A 21,404-nucleotide genomic window follows, 5' to 3' on the forward strand; every position below is an offset into this window, starting at 1 on the left:
AAATGTGGTACATGTATACAAGGTAATTCTATCCAGCACTATGGAAAAATAAAATTATGAAACTTGCTGGAAAACGGATGGATCTGGAAGAATTATATACATATATATATTTTTAAATTTTTTTTTATTTATTTACTTGAGAGCGACAGACACAGAGAGAAAGACAGATAGAGGGAGAGAGAGAGAGAATGGGCGCGCCAGGGCTTCCAGCCTCTGCAAACGAACTCCAGACGCGTGTGCCCCCTTGTGCATCTGGCTAATGTGGGACCTGGGGAACCGAGCCTCGAACCGGGGTCCTTAGGCTTCATGGGCAAGCGCTTAACCGCTAAGCCATCTCTCCAGCCCTATTTTTAAATATTTTTTTATTCATTTTTTATTTATTTATTTGAGAGTGACAGACACAGAGAAAAAGACAGATAGAGAGAGAGAGAGAGAATGGGTGTGCCAGGGCCTCCAGCCACTGCAAACGAACTCCAGATGCATGCGCCCCCTTGTGCATCTGGCTAATGTGGGTCCTGGGGAATCGAGCCTCGAACCAGGGTCCTTAGGCTTCACAGGCAAGTGCTTAACTGCTATGCCATCTCTCCAGCCCTGGAAGAATTATATTAAAGTAGCCCGAGCCTAGAAAGACCAAAACCTCATATTCTCTCTGATATGTGGATCCTAGCTTGTAATTATCTATCTATCTATCTATCTATCTATCTATCTATCTATCTATCTATCTATCTATCATCTATCTATCTATTGGTAAAACCTATAGAGTGGTAACTTGTGTAGTACCTTCTCATTGTTGGGACAAAGCACCTGACTAAAAGCAGCTTATAGGAAGAATGGGTTTATTTTGGCTAGCAGACTCAAGGGGAAGCTCCATGATGGTGGGGAAACCTGTCATGAGAAGAGGTTGGTCATCACCTGCTGGCTAACACCAGGTGGGCAATAGCAGCTGGAGAGTGTGCCAAACACTGGCAAGGTGAAGCTGGCTATAACACCCATAACATACTTTTTCCAGCAAGGTTTCATTTCCTAAATTGCCATCAGCTGAGACCTAGCATTCAGAACACATGAGTTTATTGGGAATACCTAATTCTGATCCCGTCCCCCCTCCACATAAACTGATAGTCATCCATGATGTAAAATGCAATGCATTCAGTCTAACTTTTAAAGTTCCCATAGTTTTTAATACCAACACTGTACAAACAACCTCATAGTCTCTTAAGTGGAAGCTATAAAACCAAAAGAACATAATGGCACAGAATAAACATTCATACTGAAAGGGATGGCATTGAGCATAGCAAGGAAAGATTGAACCAAAACAAGATCTAAAACAAATGGGTCAAACATCAAACTCAGTAGCTCCAATTCTGACAACTCTAACCAGGAGCAAGTCACTAGAGTTCCAATTCTGCCCATCCTTCTGGGCTGCTCACCATCCAGGGAAAACTCCATCCCAAGCTGGAAATTCTCCTTGGTAGCAGTCCCATAGTTCTTGCTGGAAATCTCCACTGCAACTCAGGATTCATCCTTATGGCTCCATCAGATCCCCATGCAGGGACTTCCAACAGCTTTGCCTAACACCGCCAATGACCATCGCCAATAAACAAAACTGCACTGCAAATCCAATGACCTTTCTTTCCTGCAGTTGTGATATTCCATAGTACCAGATGGGCTACCAAACTGTTCATCCAGCAGAGGAACAAAGGCTGTCTTTGAAGAGCAGGAAAACCTTAGCATTCAGGACCCCTGTTTTCAAAGAGTCAGCATTTTTCCTGCAGTCCCAATACAGAACAGCTGGCTCCATCCCAATGGTTATAATTTCTCAAGCAATTATAGCTGAATGGGTGCTCTCTCCAGCCTGAAAGTTTGATTTTTTTTTTTCTTGTGACATATCCATTTGCTCACTAGTCCATTTCTACACAATACAACCCTGGTCAAGTTCTCAGGACAGAGGCAGGCAGAATGCAGCAATACCCTCACACAAACTGATTCTAGACTAGTGCCAACAAAGTTCTTTCTTCTCATCATAAACCAAACCTCACAGTTCATAGTTCTTTCTGCATTTAGGTCTTCCACCTCTGACTATGGCCCATGAAACTCTGCCTTCAGCACTGCAGTAGGTCTCTTAGAACAAGGTTTCAAATCCACATTCCTCTCACAAGTCAGTTCTAACAGGCCAATAGCCACACTGTCAGATTTCTAGCAATAACAACCCCACGTCTTGGAACCAACTTTACTATTGCAGTTACCTTCTCCTTGCTGGAACCAAGCACCCTACCCAAAGCAGCTTGTGGGAGGACAGGTTTTATTTTGGATTACCTACTCAAGGGGAAGTGCCATGATGGCAGGGGAAAATAATGGCATGAGCAGATAGTGGACACCACCTCCTGGCCAACATTAGGTGGGCAATAGCAGTAGGAGAGTGAGCCAAACACTGACAGGGGAGCTGGCTATAGCATCCATAAGGTTACCCCTCAACAATACACCTCTCCTAGCTGGGGTCCAATTACCAAATTGTTATTAGCTAGGGACCTAGAATTGAGAACACAGGAGTTTATTGGGAACACCTGAATTAAACCACCATAGTAACCAGGAGCAAGTATAAAGGGATGAGAAGGAAGAACAGTAAGGGAGGGTGAAAGGACTTGTGTGACGTGTAAACAGGAGTGCGGATGATATTGGGGAAAGGGAAGGTAAGGATGAGGAGGGTTAGGGAGAGGAGGAAGGATTCAATTAAATCATTTTTTAAAAGCAGATAAGAGTTTATTTTGGAGCCAAATATGGGTGACCATGGCTCAGGAACACAGATCTAGTTCACCCCAAATTCCATGTTCTCATGTGTTAACAATTTCATGAAGGTTTTAAAGTTACAGAGCAAAAGGCAGTCATAAATCAAAGTACTTTTCAACTACCTTGGCTGATCATCAGCTAGGCAGGTTATATAAAGTGGGGAAATCCCCACCATGGACCTTAGGTGCTATATGATGACATTGTTAGCCCTTGGATTGGTGGAAGCTGGGGTCTGTTCTTATAGTTAAAAGGGATTACATTTGATCAACTGAAAGTCACCAGGATGTTAGTTTAGACATATAGAGGTGGGCAACAGATTGCTACTAAGGGGCTAAAGGCAGCCCAAGGTAATTTGGCTCTGACTTGTAGCATTCCATCTCTCTGTGATCACAAAAGTTTTATCAGTCCATTCAGCCTTGCTGGAAGTGGGTGTAGCAACAATTGTGTTTGAAAATGTCAAAATGAGGAGTTGAGGAGATGGCTTAAGATGCTTCTTGCAAAGCCTCTCAGCCTAGGTTCAATTCACAAACACCCATGTAAAGCTGGACCAGAATTCATTGGCAATGGCAAGAGACCCTGTCATACACACACACACACACACACACACACACACACTCTCCCCTTTTAAAAAATAAAATGCCAGAGTGAATGACACCTAAATCTTTGTATGTCAGCCAAATAAAAAACAAAAAAAGAAGAAAAAAAATGAACTCATGTGCCCATCATTTACCTTCAAGTTATTAATGATGACTCAGTTCTAAATTATACCATATTTCCATTTCCTTGTTTTTGTTTGCTGAGGAGGCAATGTTACCTTAAAATCTCCAACCTTGGACTGGAGAGATGACTTAGTGGTTAAGGCACTTGCTTGCAGAGCCTAAAGACACAGGTTAGATTCCCCAGTACCCACGTGAACCAGGTGCACTAGGTGGTGCATCGTCTGGTGATCATTTGCAGTGGCTGGAGGCCTTGGCACAACCATTTGGTCTCTATCTGCCTCTCTCTCTTTAAAATAAATAAATAAAGTATTTTAATTTTTTTTCCCACTTTCACTATTTGTTTTCTTGCATTTCAGAAAGCAGGTGATAATCCCTTGTTCTCCAGTTAGCTGAGTGCTGGAGACAACATCTTAGTTGGGAGGTTGGGAGGCAAAGTGAGTTCTCTGGCAGGTCTGGGCACACTTACAGGTGAGACAGGAGCAGCTCTGCTTCTGAGTTACTTACATAAATGTGAGGTGTGTTACCTTAGACACAGTCTTCTTGTGGCATTTGAGCTTCCTCTGTGGGTTAGGATATTAATAAAGGCAAGTCAAAGCTTTCTGTGAGCATGAATTGCTGTGGACGTGTTTAACACCTGAGGGTGAGAACTCCCTAAACACATGTCACTCCAGAACTGCCAATTTCCTACATAATTCCTTACATAGCTGCTTTCTGTATAACCCATGGGTGTGTGTGTGTGTGTGTGTGTGTGTGTGTGTGTGTGTGTGTGTACATATATATATCTGACATCTATAACTCTGTCTTAGTTTGAGCAGAAGCTCTGGAGCCCTTCTGTGTTTGAAATGGCCACAGCATGGAGTTTTAGAACAGAGTTCTAGACATCCTTAGTAAGCCTTGCTTGTCCACATGGAAGCACTCAGCACATGTTTATTTCTTGTTTGAATGGAGATCTTCAAGCCTGCAGTGGGAATTCATGGAATGGGCTGCGGTGCCTTTCAACACACATCTTGTTGCTGGAGATGGAGAAGCAATCTCATCTACTTCCTGGATAGATTTAAGGGTGTTTTTTTTTTTTTTGATGTAATTGAAATGAATAGTGCTGTTTTTAATTATTGACATGGAAATTATCATATATGTCAAGCTTGTATGCTTGTCTGCATGTGTTATTAGCAACAGTTGATCTCTCTGTGAGATCTCACAGAGAAATCTCTCTCCAGGGTGCATCCAGTCTACAGACAGTATTTGTTACCTTCCCCACAGGGTATTGGATTATGCTTGTTCTGTCAGCCAGACAGTAATGCTCACTTGTACTTTAAAGAGATACATGCTTTAAATCTTAAAATCAGTCATGGGTGGGTGGCAAGGAAAAGGGGTTGTTATTTGAATAGAATACAGTTAGTAGCACAACTCTCTGCTCCTGCACTAAGGTGGGCGTCTGACTCTACATGCTTCACGAGCTATTTGAGGAATCAGTTTTCAACTAGTTATTGAAGTAACAGGTTTAAAATCTCATCACTTTTCTAAGCCTGACAGATTAAAGTGAAAGAAAGGGCATGTCTATAGCTATACGTGTCTCTTAAAGTATTCACATTCATCTAAAGCCTACTTACGAAGCAAATGCCTAGTGTGTGAAAGCTCTCATGAGTGGCGAGCCTTGCTGTTCCAGGTGTGATGATCGGGGTTTAATGACAAGATGGCAGGTATTGTTTGAAGTATGAAACTGGGAACTTTAAAAGCATTTTGGATCTCATTTATTTATTTATTTATTTATTTTAAATTAGGGTCTTGCTCTAGCTCAGGCTGACATAGAATAAGTCTCAGGTCAGCTGTGAACTCACAGTGATCCTCCTACCACAGCTTTCCAAGTGCTGGGATTTAAAGGCATGCACCACTATGCCCAGCTGGATCTCTTTCTCTCTCTCTCTGTCTCTCTTTAACAGTGTCACTACTATGGATTTCACAGATAATCCTGAATACTTAAAAACAATATAAGTAATACAGGCTGATTTGTTTAAAAACTGCTTATGTTTGTTTTTGACTAGGTTAATTGATAGCTGTCATTCCATGAAAGGGGAGGCCATTGCATAGGAGAGTGATAGAAAAAATACTTTTTAATTATTAATCTTTTGGTTTTTTAAAAAATTTTTTTGTTCATTTTTATTTATTTATTTGAGAGTGACAGACAGAGAGAGAGAAAGAGGCAGAGAGAGAGAATGGGCACATCAGGGCCTCCAGCCACTGCAAACGAACTCCAGACATGTGCGCCTCCTTATGCATCTGGCTAACGTGGGTCCTGGGGCATTGAGCCTTGAACCCAGGTCCTTAGGCTTCACCAGCAAGTGCTTAACAGCTAAGCCATCTCTCCAGCCCACCTTTTGGCTTTTTTTTTTTAAAGCCATTTTGATGCAAAACCTGAACCCTGCCATTACAAACCTGGTGAGGATCTTAGTGTCCTATGGAGACGTCAGCACAAAGCCAGCCCCCCTCCCTCTTTTGATATCTAAGTGTCCTTTCGTGTTCTCTTTAATTCTACACTTTTATAAAAATGAAAGCTCTAAAGGTACATATGACTATGGAAAACAGAGAACAATATCATTAGTGAACTGGATTTAAATTCTTTAATTTTTTTTTTCCCCCCAAAGGAAGAGACATAGTCGGCTGGAGAAGACAAGGGCTAAGATTGTGCTCTTTTATTTATTTATTTTTAAATTTTTATTAACATTTTCCATGATTATAAAATATATCCCATGGTAATTTACTCCCTCCCCAACCCCACACTTTCCCATTTGAAATTCCATTCTCCATCATATTACCTCCCCATTACAATCATTGTACTTACATATATACAATATCAACCTATTAAGTACCCTCCTCCCTTCCTTTCTCTTCCCTTTATGTCTCCTTTTTAACTTACTGGCCTCTGCTACTAAGTATTTTCCTTCTCATGCAGAAGCCCAATTATCTGTAGCTAGGATTCACATATGAGGGAGAACATGTGGCGCTTGGCTTTCTGGGCCTGGGTTACTTCACTTAGTATAATCCTTTCCAGGTCCATCCATTTTTCTGCAAATTTCATAACTTCATTTTTCTTTACCGCTGAGTAGAACTCCATTGTATAAATGTGCCACATCTTTGTTATCCACTCATCAGTCGAGGGACATCTAGGCTGGTTCCATTTCCCAGCTATTATAAATTGAGCAGCAATAAACATGGTTGAGCATGTACTTCTAAGGAAATGAGATGAGTCCTTTGGATATATGCCTAGGAGTGCTATAGCTGGGTCATATGGTAGATCGATCTTTAGCTGTTTTAGGGACCTCCACACTGTTTTCCACAATGGCTGGACCAGATTGCGTTCCCACCAGCAGTGTAGAAGGGTTCCTGTTTATCCACATCCCTGCCAACATTTATGATCATTTGTTTTCATGATGGTGGCCAATCTGACAGGAGTGAGATGGAATCTCAATGTAGTTTTAATCTGCATTTCCCTGATGACTAGTGACGTAGAACATTTTTTTAGATGCTTATATGCCATTTGTATTTCTTCCTTTGAGAATGCTCTATTTAGCTCCATAGCCCATTTTTTGATTGGCTTGTTTCATTCCTTATTATTTAACTTTTTGAGTTCAAAAATATGGAACTTTTCACGAATTTGCGTGTCATCCTTGCGCAGGGGCCATGCTAATCTTCTCAATTTTAGTATATGTGCTGCCGAAGCGAGCACTGTCTGTGCTCTTTTTAATGACTTTTTGCCAGCAGACAGTTCTTGTTTTAAGTGAGTCTTTGATCTTCCCAGTTCCCTCCTGGGATCTTCTGGCCCTGAAGGAGTAGTGTTCATGATAGCCATGCCTCGTGCATCATTGAGCTAGGTTAGAAAATTGTCACAGTCTTTGCATCATCTTTATTTTGCCTATAGTTTACAGTTAAATTCTTAATTGTTAGTGGGAAGATTGTAGGGAAGGAATTCCATTGTGGAATTTTCCCAGCGGGGAGAGGGAGAGATGACTTAGCAACTAAAGGCACTTGCTTGCAAGGTTGGCTGGCCTTGGTTCAGTTCCCTAGTGCCCATGTAAAGCCAGATGCATAAAGTAACACATGCATATTTGGAGTTCGTTGTCAGGGGTGGGAGCTCTGGCATGCCCATTTCCTCCCTTCTACTACTGCTTCTTCCTCTTCTTCCTCCTCCTTCCTCTCCCCCTCTCCTTCTCCATCTTTCCCTGAAAATACATAAAAATATTTTGAAATTTCCCTGGGAAGTTGAAACTAGCCCAAATGTGTGTTCAATGTGATTGTATTTAGAATAGTGGCTGGGAGGACTTCTGATCACCAGCTGCTCCTAGGTAGGACTCATATTGTTGCCAGGATTGTGTTTGGAATGTGATGCTCATAGTTTACTAGCAGCGTTTTCTTCCTTATGGGAGAGGGCAGTAAGTTCTAGTCAGATGTGAGGGGAACTGCTGACAGAAAACTGCAGAGGGATTTCCTGTTCCTCTGCAAGCAACATTTCATGACTCTCAGTGAGATGTTGGAAGGGTTGCAAGAGGGGGAAAAGGCAACAGACAGGCCTAGTAGCCTTAAATTAGATAGCTAGGGTTTGATATAACTGAATACATTCTGTATGAGGATATGCAAAGTGCTATAAAATAGGTCATATGTATGTAGAATTAGTTAAACATTTGGCTCCAGTATCATACTTAGAAAAAAAAAAAAGAGGGGCTTCCCAGCTTTTATGTGGAATTCTCTTGCAATGGCAAAGGAAATGTAAAAGCAATGTTTTCATATGTTGTTTGGGGCCACCTTGTTGGAGCAGACCTGAGAGATACTGTGTTCCACCTTCCTAACCTACTTATGTTTGTAACCACAAAGATCCCATTAAGGCTGCTGATTTTGATGGGACCTCAGGGGGATCTGATTATTAATGTTTGCCAGACACAGAAGCATTGATATTGTCATGTGCTTAGCATTACTGTCCTAAGAGCCCAGTCATCAAGGACCCCAGGAGGACACATTTTGATAACTGCTAATGAAGAAGATAAATTGGGTAGCAATAGTCATTATAGTAATAACCATTTTTACTACCTGCTTAGTTTGAAGCTTGCATAAACAAATAAGGGGAAAATATAAGAAAAAGACAAAAGCAAACAATTGTTAGGATTGATTTAGCTTGAGAATTCCAACTGCCGAGTCCATTTATAGCCAGGAGGGGGGTGGGAGAAATGAAACTGTGAGCATGTGTCCTATGACCTAGCAGAAGATTGTTGAATGGAGTAGTAATTTGTAATGGAATGGTTTTCTGCTTATAAATGAAAATTTCATTAGATGGGATACTCATATTTCCCTCATTACAAATGGGATGGGAACCAGATTAAAACCTGTTGTGCTGGATGTGGTGGCACATGCCTTTAATTCTAGCATGAGGAAGGAGGATTGTTGTAAGTTTGAGGCCAACTTGAGACTACATAGTGAATTCCAGGTCAGCCTGGGCTAGAGTGAGATCCTACCTTGAAAAAGCAAAACAAAAAGCAACAACAACCCCCCCCCCCATTGTATAATTGTTGGTCAAAGGGCATTTCTCAGAGGCAGATTAACTTTAGCAATCCGTGTTGTCTAGAACAGAGATGGTGGAGACAGAAGACCTTTTGAGACTCTGAGAAAGATATGAATGTAATTTCCAGGAAATATCTGATTCATTCAATGTTTTGAGAAGAGTGAAAAATTTTATAAAAACCCATTTGTCATTTTTATAGATAGTTAGCCTCCCAACAAAGTAAGCCTGATATATGGAGACCAAGATGAATTCAGTCCATTTTGATTCAGTCAACATTTCCAGAGTGACTTCTATCTATTTGATGTAGTTGATAGGTGACAGAAATACTAAGTTACTATTATCTGTGACACAGATAATTTGAAGCAGCATATTGTTGGGTACCAGCAGTAGTAATAAGCCCAAAGGAGAGAGCTAAAGGAAGCTTCCTAAAACTCCACTGTGGAATGCTAACACGACTGAATATTGGCACAGCAGCTGCAGTTCTACTCTTCAGTAGGTAAGGAAGTCGAAGCCCAGCCCAAGGCCATCGCTGGCTAATGAGGGGAAGTAGCACGTGGGGCCACGTCTCTTTTAACGTTAGTCAACTGTCTAACCTTTGTTCCTTCTTATTATCATTTTGTGATGCTAGGCAAGCACTCTCCTATTGAGACACACCCCAGTCCTCTCTTAGCCTCTAAATTAAAAGTTTTTATAACAAAAGTAGTCCCATGAAATATGTTCTTGATGGCTATTGTTTTATTATTGTCTTGTCTATTCAGTCTTACTTTCCATAGGAGTGATGGTGGGAGATAGTGACCCACTTGAGACTGAAGAAGATTGTGTAATCTTTTTCTTATTTTAGTAGAAAAGACATGAATAAGCCCACTTCCAGACAAAAATCTACCTATCTATGTATGTAAATGACTTATCTTTATATATTTATTATATTTCTATATATTTATTATTATATGATTATCTTTACCATACTAGTATTATAGTCTCATTCTTAAGTCTTATTATAAAGGATGGCATATTATTATAAAATTAAGTGTTTTCATAGATACCAATTTGTAGAAAAAGTTTCAGAAACTAATTGAACATTTTAGTTTTTAAAACCTCAAATCATCACAAATGGTAAAGATAAAAGGCTGTAGAAACATAACATGTCAAAATATTAATGAAGGAAAATTGTAACATGTTTGTATGTGTATACATTTAGTATTCAAAAATATTGATTTCCTATTCTGGGGCAGTCATTCACTCTGCCACACAGCAAAGATACATATTAACTATCCATCGGGTTTTATAGTTTCTAGTTTTATAAAGAAAACAGCTGGTGGTAATGCCTTTAATCTCAGCACTTGGAGGCAGAGGTAGGAGGATTGCTGTGAGTTCCAGGTCAGCCTGGGCTAGAGTGAGACCTTAAAGGAAATAGAGGAAAAAAAGAAAGAAAGAAAACATGTTAAAAGAAATATATTAGTCATCAGTAAAGTACAAGTATAATATGTGCTATGTAAAATGAGAATTCTATAGGAAAATGGGTAATAAAAGCTTGAAAAAGTTTTGACATTCCTAGCTCTCAGGCAAATGCAAATTAAAACTGCTTTAAGATTTCCTGTCATCTGGGTTGGAAGGGTTGTCATCAAGAAAACACATGGTTCAAAGGCTGGTGAGGGTGTGGAGAAAAGAGGACTTTTATCCATGGCGGGTGGGAATGCCCACTGCGCAGCTGCTGTGGGGGTCAGTGTGGAGGCTTCTCAGAACGCTGAAAGGGGTATGACCGTATGACCCGGCTCCACCACTTCTTGAGTATATGCCTAAAGGTTTCTAAGTCTGCATACCACAGAGAAACTTGAATATCCATTTTGTGTTGCAGTCTTCACAATAACCAGGAATGGAAGTAGCCTATGTAGTTTACTGAAGATGTGGCACATAAATATAGTGCGATGTTATCCAGCCATAGAGAAAAACGAGCTGTGCGTGGTGGCGCACACCTTTAATCCTAGTGCTCAGGAGGCAGAGGTAAGAGGATCGCTGTGAATTTGAGGCCAGCCTGAAGCTACATAGTGAGTTCCAGGTCGGCCTGGGCTAGAGCGAGACCCTACCTCAAACAACACAAAACCAAAACCAAACAAAAAAAAAAACCAATGAAATCATGGCATATGCTGGAAATGAATACAACTTGAAATCACAATGTTAACCAAAATGAGCACAACTCAGTAAGGCAAATGCAATGTGTGTGTGTGTGTGTGTGTGTGTGTGTGTAATATGTGGAAACTCGATTTAAGATTGTGTGTGTTTATGTGTGTAGGTTACGAAACTAGAATGAAGACCATGAAAGGGGAGGAAGAGATCTTAAGAGAAGAGGAAAATAGGGAGGATAAGGGAATACCTGTGGTAAGAAAGGGGAGGGGGACCAGCTGTAAGGTGGGGGTGGTGGGGAGGAAGGGAGCCAACTGGTGGGAAGCAGGCAGAGAGGAGGAAAGCGGGGGGAGCAAATAAGAACAAAGTACTCTGACATGTGTGTGAAGATGTCACTCGCTGAGACCCATAGTTTTGTATGCTAACCTGAAAATTTTAGAAAGGTACTGAGAAAGGATATGTTAGGGCGACATCATTTGGCGTGGGGGAAGGGGAATATGGGTTGTAAGGCACAGCATTCCTAAAAGCATATTGAGATCACAAAGGAGACGAATGGTTGCTGTTGGGAACGGCTGAGGGGATTTTGGATTGAAGAGAGCTTTGGGTTCCAAAAGGGGCCAGAGGAAGGAAGGTGCTAAAGACAGTGAGAGGAAGAGAGTATCGCAAAGCGACAAGACATGCATGGCCTGCTAAGTCCTCTTGATGACTTTGGGCTTTATGGTAACGATGATGGGATGTCATTTTACACATTGAGTGGTTTCATCAAACCCGCATCTTGGAAGGATTACAGAAGTCAGGCACGGGAGTTGGGTGAGAGTGAGCGTGGAGAGATCACTGAAGAGGCAGGTAGGAGCGCAGGGTGAGAAGGCGACTTGGACTCGGGTATCATGTTGTGGGGGGCCAAGGCCAGTAGATGTGAGAGGTATTTGCATGGAAGAATGGGTGGGCCGTGGTAGTGACAGATCACGTGTCAGACGCTGCTTTGGTTTCTGTGCATTGTGATCACAACCTCAGACATTAGGAGGAGATACAAATGCAGGAATGTACAAGTAATCACCTGGGTTAAGACAGTTAGGGGCTGGAGAGATGGCTTAGTGGTTAAGCGCTTGCGTCTGAAGCCTAAGGACCCCGGTTCGAGGCTCGGTTCCCCAGGTCCCACGTTAGCCAGATGCACAAGGGGGCGCACGCGTCTGGAGTTCGTTTGCAGAGGCTGGAAGCCCTGGCGCGCCCATTCTCTCTCTTCCTCTATCTGTCTTTCTCTCTGTGTCTGTCGGTCTCAAATAAATAAATAATTTAAAAAAAAAAAGACAGTTAGGATTCTGAGTGGTCATTTCTCATTTTAACCAAGTTTTTATAGAGCTCATACTGCTTCTCCAATGAGTAACAAGTTTAACAAATACAAACGCTGACATTTAGAGTTTTGCCTAATCCATCTCGAGAGGGCCCTAATTATCTTAGTTTCATATTTTCCCCCTTATTTCCCAGCCTAATGCATTTCCAAGGGATACAATTGTTCTCTGTCTTCTCTTGGGACAAAATCAACAGTCTGCTATATCTTTTCATCTGAGAGTAATTCCTGTTAATTGTGCCTGCATTTTACTTTTCCCAATTCCATTACATTATTGCATTGTACTGTGAATGTTAATTGACATTTCAAGATCTCCTTTATTGGGGGCCAGTTGATATGGGCACCAGTGGCCTTGGCATGTAGGTGTCCTGTTCTAGGAAGAATTTGTGCTGGTCACTTAAAGAGGACTTATTTTTAAATGGTTAATATGATTTCCCCCTCCCCCCTGATAATTCATGATCCACAATCCTCATGGGTTGACCTGCATCCCCAATGAGGAAGGCCTCTTCAGAAAAGGGGTAGTGAGGGCTGGAGGGATGGTTTAGTGGTTAAGACATTTGCCTGCAAAGCCAAAGAATCCCAGTTCGATTCTTCAGGACCCATGTAAGACAGATGCACCAGGGTCACATGCATCTGGAGTTCATTTGCAGTGGCTGGAGGCCCTGGCATGCCCATTCTGTTTCTCTCTCTTTCTCCCTCTCACTCTTTCTCTCTCAAATAAATAAATAAAATATATATAAATAAAATAAAAGGGGCAGAGGGAGGAGGGAAAGGATGGTAGCAACAGGTGTTGTTTACATACAAAATATGTCCATATGTAATAAAAATGTTACTTAAATTAAAAAAGAAGGTTAATATGAAGCTGGGTGTGGTGACATAAGCCTTTAATTCCAATTCCTGGGAGGCAGAGGTTGGAGGAGACTCTACTTCGAAAAAACAAACAAATAGAAAAAAGATGAGTTACATAGAATCATTCCTTATCTCTCATTAAGATCTTTTTGAGTGTGAGTTTGGAAATGGGTTTTTATTCAAGAGCAACAAAAGTCTCTTTAGGATGTGGCGATTAAAGCTATGTTAAGTGGTCCTTCCAGAGCTGCTGAGGGACTTTGCCTGCTTGTATTATAAACACTGGGTATTTGTGGAGCATATGGAAGTCTCCTTGGATATAATTGATACTAAATGTACTCAAATGGGCTTATGAAATCTGAGGGCTATTTAAAAGGTGCTACTGTTATAATCCATAAACCTTGAGCTGTTTGAGACTTCTGTTGAATGGGTCATAGTTTGTTAGAGATGGATTGTCCTGCACAAACACACTCAAAGCTATCTGGTACAGTTAAAAAAAATTACTTTGGGGCTGGAGAGATGGCTTAGTGGTTAAGCGCTTGCCTGTGAAGCCTAAGGACCCCGGTTTGAGGCTCGGTTCCCCAGGTCCCACGTTAGCCAGATGCACAAGGGGGCGCATGCGTCTGGAGTTCATTTGCAGGGGCTGGAAGCCCTGGTGCGCCCACTCTCTCTCTCTCCCTCTATCTGTCTTTCTCTCTGTGTCTGTCGTTCTCAAATAAATAAATAAAAATACTTTAAAAAATTACTTTTCAGGGCTGGAGAGATTTATCAATGGTTAAGGTGTTTGCCTGCAAAGCCTAATGATCAGGGTTTGATTTCCCAATACCTGTGTAAAGCCAGATGCATAAGGAGGTGGATATGTCTGTCTGGAGTTCATTTGTAGCAGCTGGAGGTCCTGGAACACCCATTGTCTCTGTCTATCTCTTTTTTGTCTCTCTCTGCTTGTAAATAAATAAAAATATTATATATATTATATATGTATATTAATACAAGCCTTATGTGACTTCAGTACCAATTTAGAATATTTTTACTTTATTGCACTTAATTTTGGAATAATGATGACAGAAGTTTTCTTTTCTTTCTCCCTTTTCTTCCTCCTCCTTCTTCCCTCCCTCCCTCTCTTTCTTCCTTTTTATTTCTTGCTTGCTTGCTTACTTGCCTGAGTCAGAGTCTCATTGTAGCTCAAGCTTGTATAGAGCTCGCTATGTAACCCATGCTGGCCTTGAACTTATGGTGATCCTCCTACCTCAGCTCCCCCAGTGTTGGAATTAAAGCTGTGTGATACCATGCCCAGCTATGAAGTTTTCATTTTTAAAAACAATTCTCCATAGTGAAATAGACAGTTGCAACATAGCAGAGATAGGAAAATACATTCCTAAGTCAGACAAGCTTCAATTTGCATCCAACATTTATTTTCTACTTGTTAGGAAAAATATTTCCACCTTTTAATCTTTTAGTGTCTTCATTGTTTCATTATTGTTTTGTGAAGATTTGGAGTAGTGGTTGAAATAATAACTCAAAATTCAACAAAGGGGAAGTGAATTCCCAGTTCTGTTCCATAATATATAGATATAAGTATGAATCATGGGCCCTTTCTGAGTCTCGGTTTTTTTTCATCTGTGAAATAACAGTCATTGTCTTTCGTTTTTTTTTTTTTTTTTAACTTATGTACATTGTCAAAAGTAATGACATTAAGTATTATTTGGGCCTTTGGAGCTTTTGTATATTGCCTTTATTATGTTAAGATGTGAACCGGCCATACCGATTCTCTCCAATGTTTTGATCATGAAGTGATGTTGTATCTTGTCAAAGGCCTTTTCTGCATCTATCGAAATGATCATGTGGTTTTTATGTTTACGCTTGTTCATGTGGTGTATTACATTGACAGATTTTCGTATGTTGAACCACCCTTGTGTTCCTGGGATAAATCCCACTTGGTCAAGGTGGATAATGCTTTTGATGTCTTGTTGGATTTGGTTTGCGAGTATTGGTGAAACAAGCAAGGGTGATGTTTTCCTGTGAACTGGATACCAGCACAAAGGGGAAGGAGACTAACGCAGGAAAAATCAACTCCTACCAATTCAGAGAGCCAGAGCCTCAGAGGCCCCCAACACCTCAGCACTGAAGCAGACCAAAAATGAACCCAACATGGCTCAGGGAAATTTTGCGGAAGAGGGGGCGGAAAGAATGTCAGAGTCACATGTTGGGTCATGATTTGCAGAGACATTTATCATACCAATAACTGGGAGCTAACTCCACAATGCACGACCCATTTTCATCAACAAGGAGGGTCCAATGGGAGGGGGTAGATCACAGATGAGCCTAAACAATGGTACCAAACTGCCTGTATTTACTGAAAAGAAAACTAATAAATTAAATTAAAAAAAAAAAGTAATGACAATGAGTAAAAAGCAAGTAATGAATTTAGGGAGATGGCTCAGTGGGCAAAGTCCTTTCTGCACAGTATGAGGATCCAGCATCAATGTAAAAGACCAGACATGGTGACATGTGCTTGTTATTCCAGTGCTCAGGAGGCAGAGACAGGATTCCTGGGGCCTAATGGATAGCTTGGCTTGCTGAATCAATAAGCTCTGCATTTAGTGAGAGACTCCATCTTAAAAAAAAAAAAAGATGGAGATCAGTAGAGAAGACAGCTGACATCAGCCTCTGGCTTCTGTAAATGCATGCACATACACATGCACGAGCAACCCCCCCCCACATCTATATGCATATAAACATGTATTCAGCCATGCATACCACATGCACATAGACATGCAAAAAAGAAATCATATTGGGCTGGAGAGATGGCTTAGCAGTTAAGCGATTGCCTGTGAAGCCTAAGGACCCTGGTTTGAGGCTTGATTCCCTAGGACCCACGTTAGCCAGATGCACGGGGGGTGGGGGAGGCGCATGTGTCTGGAGTTTGCAGTGGCTGGAGGCCCTGGCATGCCCATTGTTTCTCTCTCTCACTCTCAAATAAATAAATAAAAACAAAACAAAAAAAATTAAAAGAAAAGAAATCATATTATACTTTATAAAGTATCAGGAAAATATTAGATACATTAATATCATTTGCAGAGGCATTAATATATCAGGGAAAGAGTATAAGAGTTTAATATAGTTTTGCCTCAAAATGTCACAAATTTTAGCTTAAGAATGAATACCTGATGTTAATTGCCTATTACATGCTGGGCTCTATTCTAGGTGCTTTAACAACTCTGTATAATTTAATTTCCATGGGGAATTGCATGATAAGGAGCAGTAATACCCATGTTCTGGATGAGAATATGTAGGGACACCCAGGTATGCAACTGACTTGTGAATTGCAGTAACTGAGAGACAGATCTAAGGTGGCCTTGCGTGGTGTGACTCTAAAGCTACTGATCCTTCTTCCCCTTACTCTGCCTCAGTCTTCACATCAAAAGGCAGAGTCTCACTCTTCCCCAGTCTGATCTGGAACTCAACTCTGTAGTCCCAGGCTGGCCTCGAACTTAGGGCAAACCTCCTTCCTCTTTCCCATGTGCTGGGATTAAAGGTGTGTTGCCATCATGCATAGCTTGAATACATGTTTTGATTATAAGACAATTCTCATTTCCATTTCCATTTGCTGTCACACTCCCAAGTCCTGTAAAGGGTCTATTATCTCGTCCAAGGCTTAGCTATGGCCATGCGTTTGTTTTGTATCTGTATTGTTGCTGGGAGGAGTCCTCGGTATTCCATTTTTACATTTGGGAAGATGGTAAAATGTAGAGCACATTTTGGACAAATGCTACAGAAGATATATCATCTAAATGGCACATACTGCTACCCACACAGCAAATTAACAGAAAACACCTGTGGACTCATCTGAAGCATGTGCAAGATGGATTGGAGCCCACTGTGCAGTTCTTATTTGCACTGAATGCATTATTAATCTTCCTGAACCTTCTTAGGTAATGCAAAGTGGCTTTTTATAAAAGTCATGATAATGTTAGGCTTAATTAGCCTCACGATCACTCTAGTATGTCAAGAGTAAACAAACAGCATTTTTTAGATAACAAAATGAAGTTAGCTGACAGCTATCTGTAATGAGACACTCGAAATGAACCAAGCAGTTTTGACTTTTACTTATAACTATATCCCATAAATCTGGTAAAGAGTGAGAAGAGATTTTTCCAAGGTGATTCTCTTTGAAAACACATCAAACACTTTAGCAGATGAACTTGTATAAGTTTTTGACTTGCATTTGGTTATGTGGGGATTAAATTACCGGAAACATTTTTTGTTTTGTTTCTAAGAATGTATCTGGCTCTCTCTAGGGGCTTATAAACCTTAAAATCACACAGGCATATAGGCTTATACTTATCCTGCCTAAACAATGCAGGATTCTATGGCATAGCTTTGAGAATCTGATATTTCTTCCTAGCTGAAAGTTCTTTCTCTCTCTGTAAGAAGCTAAAATCAGATAGAAAATGAAGTCAACAGGATTTCCCTAATAGTCTTCATAGAACTGTGAGCATTATTATTCTGGGTATAGAACACCTCTGCTCACAATTACCTTTGGTGGAGATAATAAAAATATATGACAAACCATATGGCTTGGGGGTTTGATATTTTCTCTCCTATAGAAACTCAGTTTGATGTTTTCTGCTTAGTCATTTTGTATGTTTAAAATGATCTTAGTTCAATTAAGCACTGTTATAATTAAAACAGGATTCTAATTAAAACAAGATTGAAAAAAGTACCTCTTAGGAATATACCCCTGACTCTCCTTTCATCTTTATTTATCAATTGTTCCTAATTCTTTTGCAGATTTCTAGTTTATTTTGACTATCTTCAGAGGTGTAAACATTTCTAGACCATGTTTGTGATAGGAGCTTCTGTGTTAAGCACATACACACATGTGCATATATGCTCACATTTTTGTTTTGTTTTGTCCTTTTCATAATGACAAGGTACCAGTACTGTCTTAATTAAGTGAGCTCCTTGAAGACCTTCAATATATTTTCTCCTCTAATCCAAGGGCATCTGCTCATCTATCTATCTATCTATCTATCTATCTATCTATCTATCTATCTATCAATATTCCTACCTACATGTCTACCTATATATCCACCCATCCACCCATCCATCCCACCTTACCAGGAGCTGCTTTGAATACTTTCCTATAGCTATTGAGAAAACAAAGAGCTGGGACAATGTATGTATGCATGCAAATATGTATGTATGTATGCATGCAAATATGTATGTATGTATGCATGCATATATTAAGTTTTAAAATTTTATTCTAGGTGTGCACACCCCATCATGTGAAGTTTACATAAGCACAAAGATGTGTCCATGGTCCCTGTGTCTGTGCTGAGCCCTTTGGGCTTTAGGTTGACTCAGCATTATATGAGCATTCTGTCGTGTCACTACTGGGAAGGTTTTCAGGTCTAGATGTTGGTACTGTTCCTATTTCAGTGTTCTACAATATTACAACTAGATACTTTCTTGTATGTAGACTGAGATTTGGTCTCTTTTGAATTACTCTGGGATAATCTGAAAATGGTTATTAACAAGGTGAAAAACCCGTCCCTGAGAACGCAAGTTCTTTCTCAATGTTTTTGGTTTGATATTATGTTCTTTGGCCTAGCTGATAAATTCTGGATTTTAGAACAGAAAGGAACTATTAGAGCCAGCCAGCTCCACTTTTCAGATGACAATAACTGGCAATCACGACTATTTGGCTTTAGACATTTTCATTCTTAATTTTATCTCTCAGTCACTGTCAGCCACAGGCTGGATCCTTTAGGGAATGGGCCTGAGCTGCCAGGCACAGATAAGGGCCCCTGGGCTATAGGAGGCCACTCCCTCTCCAAGCCCAGGATACCTGGATATCCTGAGAGTTAGGCTTTGCTCACAGCCCTGTGACCTTTGGCCAGTTGCCTAGGAAACTCTTTCTATGGCATCAGCCAGCAGCCTTCACACAGCCCTTCCCCCTGCAACCTCTTCCCACTACCATCTAGAACACGTGACTCTTTCCCTAGACCTGGAATAAGTGTCCCTAGGCATCAGCTAGCAACTTTTGAACCCACCAATCCCCTTAGGACCCTCTTCCTGCTCTCAACTGCTTATAAACACATTTTCCTATTGAATAAATACAATTATACTCTGAAGTCATCTCCTGGGCATACATTTTCCATCGCGCTCACTGCTGTTCAAGACCCTGCTCTCCATGGTTGCCTGGACGCCTTTGGAGAACCATGGCACTGAGGATCCAGGGACCCACATTTATCCACCCACCCATCCACCCATCCACCCATCCATCCATCCATCCATCCATCCATCCATCCATCCATCCATCCATCCATCCATTGAATCATGTTTGGAGCTCCTTACCATGCAGGTTATGGGGCTATAAAGTATAAAAGCAGTCCCAGGACTTAAAGGACTCCCATTTCATCAGAAGAGGTTTCCAAATACTTACCACACTAATATTTCACACAGAGGAATTCAAAGCACTCTGAAGTCACACCTCTGGTGGTAGGTGAAGACTTGGCAGAGGAAGAAATTAGAGTTTTATTGTCACAAATAGGGCAGGTTAGGAGCAAAGGCATCCTGGGAACAAGCACAAGTCAGGAAAGAGCAGGGCCACTTTGGGAAATGCCCAGTGTGTTGGTATGATTGGCACATGGGACTTCGTAGTGAGGAGTGGTAAGGAGTGGCTGACCTCTCACTCTGTGGTGGCATCTTTGGAGTCAGCCTATGTAAACAGCTGGACCTTTGGTTAGAAGAAAAGGAAGGTTAGTGAGCACAGGAATGGAAGTTAAAGCCACTGATTTGTCCAGGAGAACTTTCTAGGTCTCTGATAGCTTGAAGCATTGTTGCTTATGCAAAATACTTCCTGAATAAAACAGATAAACCCCAAATTGCGTGCTGTAAAATGGAGTGGAGCAAATGCTGAAAGAGTGATGTGGCTAAGTAGTTTGTGTGTCAACACTGCTTAAGGGTTAAGTTTTGTTCACTAGTCTATTTATCAATTTAACAAACTGTTGAGTACATAATCTATGCTAGACACTGTTCTATGCATGACTTTTAAATGAGATTTGTCAGTTTACTCACCATGTGCTCAGCATACTTCTAGGTATTGGAGCCAGAACAGAACAATATAAATGACCTCCGCCCTCTACGGAACCTCCATTTGAGAGCAGGAAAAAGGCAGATAGCTCCTGTTGAAGGTCAGGCTGTGGCAGATGAAGGGTGGTGGAGACTGGAGACTGCCCAGCCGTGTACATCATCTGAGGGAACAGGAGGGTGAGGGGAGACGGCCAGTGTACAGAACTCAGTGGAGGAAGCCCTCCACAGACCATGAACCAGCAGAGCTTGGAATGGAAGGAAGAGAAGGGGGGGAGCATGTTGAAGAGCAAGTCACAATCAGTAGGATGAAGTAATGCGCCAGGCTTGGATGAGCTGGATTTGAGACAGACGTTGGTGACACTTGGAAGGATAGCTATTTCCTTTGATCAGTCAGTCATGCTTCGGTGAGGGTCAGAGTCACTGGAGAATGCTGACATAAGTACACAGGTCCAGGCCAGGCCCGTCCCCTGCAGCCAGCCTTTGCATACTTTCCTAGCCCATCAGGTCAGTCTGACCCACCAAGTTTCTAAGTTGCTGTCTTGGATAACCAGAGGAAAAGTAAGAAAAGGGCTGCTGATGTGTATTTTCCCAAAAAGTTGAAAATTAACATTTAGGGATGGGACAGCCTTCTCAACAGATGAGTACCAATGGGAAGGAGGAGAAGAGGCAGGAAGACGAGTGCTTTATAACTGTGCATTAGAAGTGGGGAAGAATCCAAAAGTGACACATGCATTATTCAGCTTCAGGGGAAAACCACAGAGAGCTCAGTTTCCCTTCAGCAGAAATGTGGTCTCTGTGGGCGACAGAAGCTTCCAGGGTTACCTTATGCCTGGCGCTATGCCCAGCACTTAATAGGTACTTAATCAATATCTGTTTATTGAATAAGTCAATGCATCCATGAGTCGCTAACCAGGATATTTCAGGGGAATGTACACAGTCA

At 41.2% G+C, this 21,404-nt stretch overlaps 1 protein-coding gene and 1 pseudogene across 3 annotated transcripts in view; one reads left to right on the forward strand and one right to left on the reverse strand.

Annotated features, from left to right (window-relative positions):
- Positions 1-21,404, forward strand: part of Syt16 (synaptotagmin 16) — a 327,748-nt gene that overhangs the window by 190,760 nt on the left and 115,584 nt on the right. The gene's annotated exons all lie outside the window — the stretch shown is intronic.
- On the reverse strand, positions 7,132-7,227 carry LOC123462482 (annotated as a pseudogene).

Source organism: Jaculus jaculus, chromosome 7, assembly GCF_020740685.1.
Source record: "Jaculus jaculus isolate mJacJac1 chromosome 7, mJacJac1.mat.Y.cur, whole genome shotgun sequence".
Lineage (NCBI taxonomy): Eukaryota > Metazoa > Chordata > Mammalia > Rodentia > Dipodidae > Jaculus > Jaculus jaculus.